The sequence below is a fragment of the Onychomys torridus genome, chromosome 20 (genome assembly GCF_903995425.1).
Source record: "Onychomys torridus chromosome 20, mOncTor1.1, whole genome shotgun sequence".
NCBI classification, from domain to species: Eukaryota; Metazoa; Chordata; class Mammalia; order Rodentia; family Cricetidae; genus Onychomys; species Onychomys torridus.
In genome coordinates this window covers 30,379,843-30,387,029 of record NC_050462.1, presented here as the reverse complement: position 1 = coordinate 30,387,029, position 7,187 = coordinate 30,379,843, and the positions used below count along the sequence as shown (strand labels likewise).

Genomic DNA, 7,187 nt, shown 5'->3' with positions numbered 1-7,187 from the left:
ACTGGCTGCTCTTCCAGAAGACCTGGGTTTGATTCTGAGGATCCATTCACAACCACCTCTAATTCTAGATCTAGGACATCTGATGCCCTCTTCTGGTCTCCATGGGCACCAGGCAAGCACGTGATGCACAAACACACAGGTTAAATACCTGTACATAAAATGAAAATAAATGTTTTAAGAAAACAAATAAAAACTATGTTGGGCAATCACTTTGACAGCACATTTGCTAAAATTGGAACAACACCGAGATTAGCATGGCCCCTGTACAAAGAATACAAGCAAATTTGCGAAGTTTTTTTTTTTTTTTAATAAAAATCACTTCATTGTAGTGAATTCACAAATAGAAACACCACACAGCTCGAGCAAGGCAGCTACTCAAACTTTTGGCCAGCCTGACCTCTACACATCTTAGCGACCTTCAGTACAGTTAGAATGGACGTTCTGAAGCTGGGGAGCTTCACTTAGGGCTTTACACTTGGATGATCAGCTCAGCTACATTCTACATACTTATCTACCATAAAAAAAGAAAGGAAAACAGTAACTTTATATCATCTTTCATGACTATTTTCCTTCCTTGGTCTCTTTTTTAATTATTATACTGTATCCAAACTTACGGGCATCTACACACACACACACACACACACACACACACACACACACACACTATAAGCTAAGATCCATGTTTGAGAGAGAACATGTGTTTCTTTTTTATTTTTCTTTCTGAGATTAGGTGACTTCACTTATTACTATACATTCTAGGTCCATTGATTTTTCTGCAAACTGTGTGATTTCATTTTTCTTTAGAGCTAAATAACACTACACACACACACACACACACACACACACACACACACACACAGAACAGATTTTCCTTATCCACTCATCTGTTGAAAGACATCTAGTTTGGTTCCATTTCCTTAGTGTAGTAAACAGAGCAGCAGGCAAGATGGTTCTGCAAGTGTGTCTGTGGCAAGATATGGAGTTCTCTGAGTGGTATGCCAGGAGCAGAACAGCTGGGCCATATGCAGTTCTGTTTTCGTGTTTTGAGGAACCTCCAAATTGATTTCTGTAATGACTGTATATTCTGTGCTCTCACCAGCAGTGAATAAGGGTTCCTCTTACCCCAAGTTTAAAAATGTGTGTGTGTGTGTGTGTGTGTGTGTGTGTGTGTGTGTGTTGTTGTTGTTGTTGTTGTTGTTGCTGCTGCTGTTGTTGGGAGACAGGGTCCCACCTATTATCAAATTGACCTCAAAACCATCTGAGTAGCAGAGAGAGGATGGCCTTGATTGAAGTTCTGATCTTCCTTCCCCTACCTTCCAAATTCGAGGATTATAGGCATACACTATCTGGCCTGGAAGTGTTGTTATTTTTGTTTGTTTTGTTTTGAGACAGAGTGTTCCTCTGTAGCCCAAACCTGCCAGGAACTTACTAAGTAACCTAAACTAATGTCAGATTCAGGGCTGCCCTCCTGCCTCAGCCTCCTGAACAGGATGGCAGGTGAGATCCCACACCAGCAACTTTGTTCAATAATCTTAAAAGGCATATTGTGGTGTGGTTGGTGTGGTGGTGCACGTCTTTAATCCTAGCACCCAGGAGTCAGAGGCAGGTGGAGCGCTGTCATTTGGGGGCCAGCCTGGTTTACATAGCAAGTTTCAGGCCAGCCAAAGCTACATAATGAGACACCGTCTAAACAAACAAACAAACAAACAAAAACAAAAAGAGTTTATTACGCTGTATCGCTTGCATCTCTCTAGCTAATCTTGGACAAGATTGTTAACTTTCTCTTTTTCTTTTTTAGATTCCTTTTCCCTGTATGAGTGTTCGCCTGCATGTATGTGCACTGTGTGCATGCCTGGGCCTTTGAGCTTCTCTTGATACCTAACGCTGCCTTATTGAAAAATGGGTCGACCTAACATTAAAGAACCTGTATATAGGGCTGGAGAGATGGCTCAGAGGTTAATAGCACTGGCTGTTCTTCCAGAGGTCTTGAGTTCGATTCCCAGCAACCACATGGTGGCTCACAGCCAATTCTAATGAGATCTGGCGCCCTCTTCTGGCCTGCAGGCATACATTCAGACAGAGGACTGTATATAATAAATCTTTTAAAAAAAATAATAACCTGCATATATTTCAAGTTTATAATCTGACAGCCTTGATATGCACTGTGGAAACCATCCTGACAATCAACATAAGGTGATTACATTCATCACCTCCACAGTTTCTAATTTCTTTATTCTGTCTTTCAGACCTCTCCCACCCTCAAGGACCCACCTGTCTGCTCTCTGTTTCTGCAGACAAGATCAAATTTTCTAATTAAAAAAAAAAATGTCTAAATTCAGTAGTTTGAGAGTAAGATGAGATATGGACCTGGTGTCACGGGCCATTAATCCCAGCTTCTGGGAAAACAGAGGCAGAAGGATCACAAGTTTAAGTCCGGCCTGGGCTTCAGAGTGAATGAAGTACAAAAACTCTTTTAGTTGCTTTTCAACACACATACATCTATACACATAATGCAGTTTATATATAATGCATGTCTATATCAGCAATCAGGTTTCCCTAGCTTGACGACCCCGCCCCCCCAAAAAAGCAGTAATGTAAAGCTGTGGTTCAAAGCTCAGACTTCTGACTCATCGGCCATAAGCCTGGCTCTTAGCTCTTGTCATTTATGAGCTGTGTGACTTTGGGCAAATTACTCAACATCCTAACTGAGGCTGGTAGCTGCCCCGTGCTTCGAAAAACTAATAATAGCACTTCATCTCATGAGGATGTTGTGAAATGCCATGCAAGCGCTTGGCTAAGACTGGACCTGTCACTGGACCACCGGTCACCACCTGTCTTCAGTCATTTTGAAGAGCACCATGTCAACTCTAAGGAAAGAAAATGAGAGCTCTGACCATGAAGCCAGTGCTAAGCTCAAGGGAACATTTCTGAAACATCAGCGTCACTCATCAGTTTGACATGGTGTCCAGCTGACTCTGACTCAGGTCTTTTTCTTAAGCACCCAACAGATTTCCTTTCTCACAGCCCTTTCTCAAGTGTCATGCTATCCCTTTCTTCATAATCCCAACCTCTGAATTTGGGACCTTAGAGTCACTTCATCTCACCTGGCTGGACACAGCCACAGTTACTCAAACATTTGAGGGGGGCAGGCCTCTTGGAAACACAGACGTCTTGGGTTAACTTCCTATGGATGTGATGAAACACCATGACCAAAAGCAACTTAGGGAGGAAAGGGTTTCTTTTGCTCACACTTCCATGTAACAGTTCATCCTCTAAAGTAGGCAGGGCAGGAACTCATACAGGACAGGAACCTGGAGGCAGGAGCTGATGCAGAGGCCATGGAGGGGTGCTGCTTATAGGCTTGCTCCTCATGGCTTGCTCAGCCTGCTTTCTTATAGAACCCAGGATCCCCAGAGTTTTCTTGAGTGTGAGCAGCAGGAAATAGTAGATAGAAGGATTTATAGTGCAGAGATAAACAGATAGAAAATAAAGAATAGCCTCGAGAGGGCCTGGAACCTATTCCAACGGGCCTGACTGTCTCTGCCCCAGGGTATTTATAGAAACACCAAGGGGTGGAGCAAAAGACTTCCTCACCCCAGCACAGCCAAGTGCAGACCATTTCAGACACCTGCACTCAGTCTGGTGGTCCTAATCATCCTCTCTAGGTGGACCTGCTCCCACAAGGCTCCTTCCTCTCTGATGGCTTTAGCAGGTGTCAAGTTGAAACAAAAGTATCCAGCACAACAGAAAACTGAGGTAACTGGTGGTTTTTTGTTTTTTGTTTGTTTGTTTGTTTTTGTTTTTTGTTTTTTCAGAGCTGAGGATGGAACCCAGAGCCTTATGCTTGCTGAGCTAAGTCCCCAACCCCAACTGGTGGTTTTTATGGTAATATTCTTTTCTTTTTGTTGTTGCTATTTTTTTGACACATAGTCTCACGTAGCAGAGGCTGGCACTGAACTCACTATGTAGCAAAGATTTCCCATGGACCAGATTATAAGCATTTGTGGTTTGTGATAAACAGTCTTTAATAGTTTTTTCAAGCCGGGTGGGGGTGGTGGCGGTGGTGGCACACGCCTTTAATCCCAGCACTCAGGAGGCAGAGGCTGGCGGATCTCTGTGAGTTCGAGGCTAGCCTGGACTACCAAGTGAGTTCCAGGAAAGGCACAAAACTACACAGAGAAACCCTGTCTCGGAAAAAAAAAAAATCGTTTCTCTTTTACATCCACTACTATTGCTATTCTGTTTTGAACTGTCAAGAGCTGCCAAATTCACACGTGGTGAAGTTCTCTCCCTACAGCCTGAGCTACTTCAATCAAGTATGTAGAGATACAACCTGGCTGGAGAGGTGGGTCAGCAGAGAGCTGCTTTCTGTGGGAGCATGAGGACTTGAGTTCAGATCCCCAGAGTCCAAGTAAAAGGACAGGGGTCATGGTGTGGGTCTGCAATCCCAGGATCGAGGGTCACACAGGGAGGATCCCAAGACTTCGGGGGCCAGTCAGGTTAGCCAACCAGTGAGCCCTAGCTAGGTTCGGAGAGATAACCCTATCTAACAATGAAGAGCCATAGAGGAAGACACCTGATGTCCAACTGTGGCCTCCACATGTGCACGAACAGGTGTGTACACTAGCACACACAAACATGCACACATTTGCACATAACACACACACACACACACACACACACACACACACACACACTCCTACACACTCATATACACTGCTCTAGCCTCAGTAGGCCAAATGAATAAGTGCATAAATCATGCAGTAGAATTCACCAAGAACTGGCTGTGTGAATAAAGGAGAGTGGAACATTTATGCATTAGCTTCCTTCCCCTGTCAGTAAGTGTGGCAGACACCCTGAAGATAACTCTCCATGATCCCTTGTTTTAGGGACAAAGAACTTTCTTTAAGCCCCTCTCCCTGGGTCTGGGTGGAATCGGAATTGATTCCAACCCAAAGACTGCAACCAAGGTGGTGAAACTTTACTCCTGGGATTACATCACAGCATCTGGCCAGGCGATGGACGGTCGCGTTACTTAAGAATCCATCTCACCAGCAGATGCTCACATTCACGTCGACCTTGAAGAAGCAAGCTGCTGTGCCGTGGCCTGCCTGTGGAGATGACCACCTGGCAAGAAATTCAGCTTCTAGAAGCTCAGGCCAACTCCAAAACCTTGAAACTGTTATTGACTGTTTTCTTCCAAAAATCTAGGCGAGCCTGTAGTTGGGATTTTCTTTTGGCCACCAACCAACTCCCAATTAAAGACACAGGGACGTATTAATTATGAATGCTCAGCCTTAGCTTAGGTTTGTCTTACTAGCTCTTTTAACTTAATTTAACCTGTTTCTATTCACCAACATTTTGCTCCGGGCTTCTACTTTTCTTTCATTCTGTATGTCCTACTTTCCTGCTTCTTCCGTGTCTGTCTGTCTGGCCCCTGGTTTCCCCTGTCATTTCTTTTTCTTCCTTCCTTCCTTTCCAGCCTAAATTCCTCCTCCTACTTACTCTCTCTGCCTGGAAGTCCCACTTATACCTCCTCCCTTGCTATTGGCAATTCATCTTTTTATTAGACCAATCAGGTGCCTTAAGCAGGAAAGGTTAAAAAAAAAAATTCTTTGCACAGTTAAGCAAATATTCAACATTTCCTTTTTTTGTCTAAATAAAAAGAAAGGTTTTAGGTTTAACATAGTAAAATTATCTACAAAAAGAGCAATTATCAAGTAAGAATTACATTTACAATAGCCAGTCCATTTGCATTTGGAAAATTTAGAGAAAATACTCCGTTATCTATCCTATTTTGGTGAGTCCAAAGCTGTGTACCTAGTTTAGTTTCTATCCTAACTTGTATTACCAGCCTCAAGTTATCTTTTTAGACCTCAAAACACTTTTTTAGATAAGGAATTTAAACTTTTATGTTTCTCAACATCCTAAATTTTATATCTCTTATATAAGTTTCTATTCTGAATTTAGTAACAAGGAAAACTGTAACTGTCTCATCTTCAACTCCGTCAGAGACCCGAGAAGGATATAATATTACCTGAGTAAACAGGAAGTGCAGAGCAAGCAAAACTATAGAAATGACAGAAACAGCTGGCTGCCTGGACAGTTGTCCAAAGTTCTTCTGCAACGTTGGGGCATCCATCTTCAGCCTACAGGCCTAGAATACCTGACAGACTTTTATGTGAAGTAGAAATTTTAAAGGACTATCCTACCTTGTCCTGGCAAAGTTTGGCAGTCTTTTTCCTTTGTGGCTAGCTTTGCCACAGTGAAAGTGAACTCCATATGGAGGCTCTTCGATGCCCATCATCCTTTTATGAAGTAGATTGGTGCTGCCAGGAGCAGATTTGTCTCACTGTCATGAAAAGCCTTAGCTTATTAAGCACCCTAAATGCCATATTCTGTAGGTCTCTGAAGCATTGGAAGAGCATCTCTGTATCTCAAATAGATCTGTTCAACCTTGAAAACGTACTTAACATGACTACAAGTTTGACTGCTATAGATGACTAACTACTAGCCTGCATTTCTTAATTATTCTAAACAGTCTGTAATAACAGCTTTCAAGGACTAGAACTTTATATTACATTTTTAAATGGGCTGCATAGGTACAATACCTTCAACAACAGTAGAAACATATATGTGGTATAACAAAAATAACCTTAAATTTGTATCAGTACAAAAATCCATACCAATGTAAAATATTTGAGATGAATAGGTTGTCTTTTAATCCTATATTCCTGTATCTCCACTAAATGATGACAAATATCCATAGCTCACTGAATGACCGCAAACCATCCACCTCTCCTCTTGAGAATGTGGGTCTTGTGTTCTCTAGACTGCTTCCTGTTGTCTGGGGGCAACAACATCCCCAGGGGGCCCTGAGAAAATGGAGATAATAGTCAAGTCCTAAGAAAAGTAGCTGTAACATTTGTTGTCCAGTCTCTGTGTAATGGGAAAGTACAAGGCTTTTCTGAAGTCCTGGCTAGAACAGTCTGTGAGGCTGGACCATCTCAGCTAGCAGCCTTGAAGTTGTTCTGAATGAAGAACTCTGCAGAAACTGCAACAGAGGCACTCTGAAAGACTGGATCACCTGGGCTACCCATTTTCATTGGTTTCTGGTTCCTTTGCTCTGAAAACACAAACTTTCAAAGGTAACGTACATATCTGCATTAACACAAGTATAGACTGTG

General features: G+C 42.6%; 1 non-coding gene across 1 annotated transcript; it reads left to right on the top strand.

The window, feature by feature from the left end:
• Positions 1 to 200: 200 nt before the first annotated feature.
• Positions 201 to 306, top strand: LOC118571296. Its single transcript, XR_004943332.1, has one exon. It is a non-coding gene; the product is annotated as a U6 spliceosomal RNA (small nuclear RNA).
• The last annotated feature ends 6,881 nt before the right edge of the window (positions 307 to 7,187 follow it).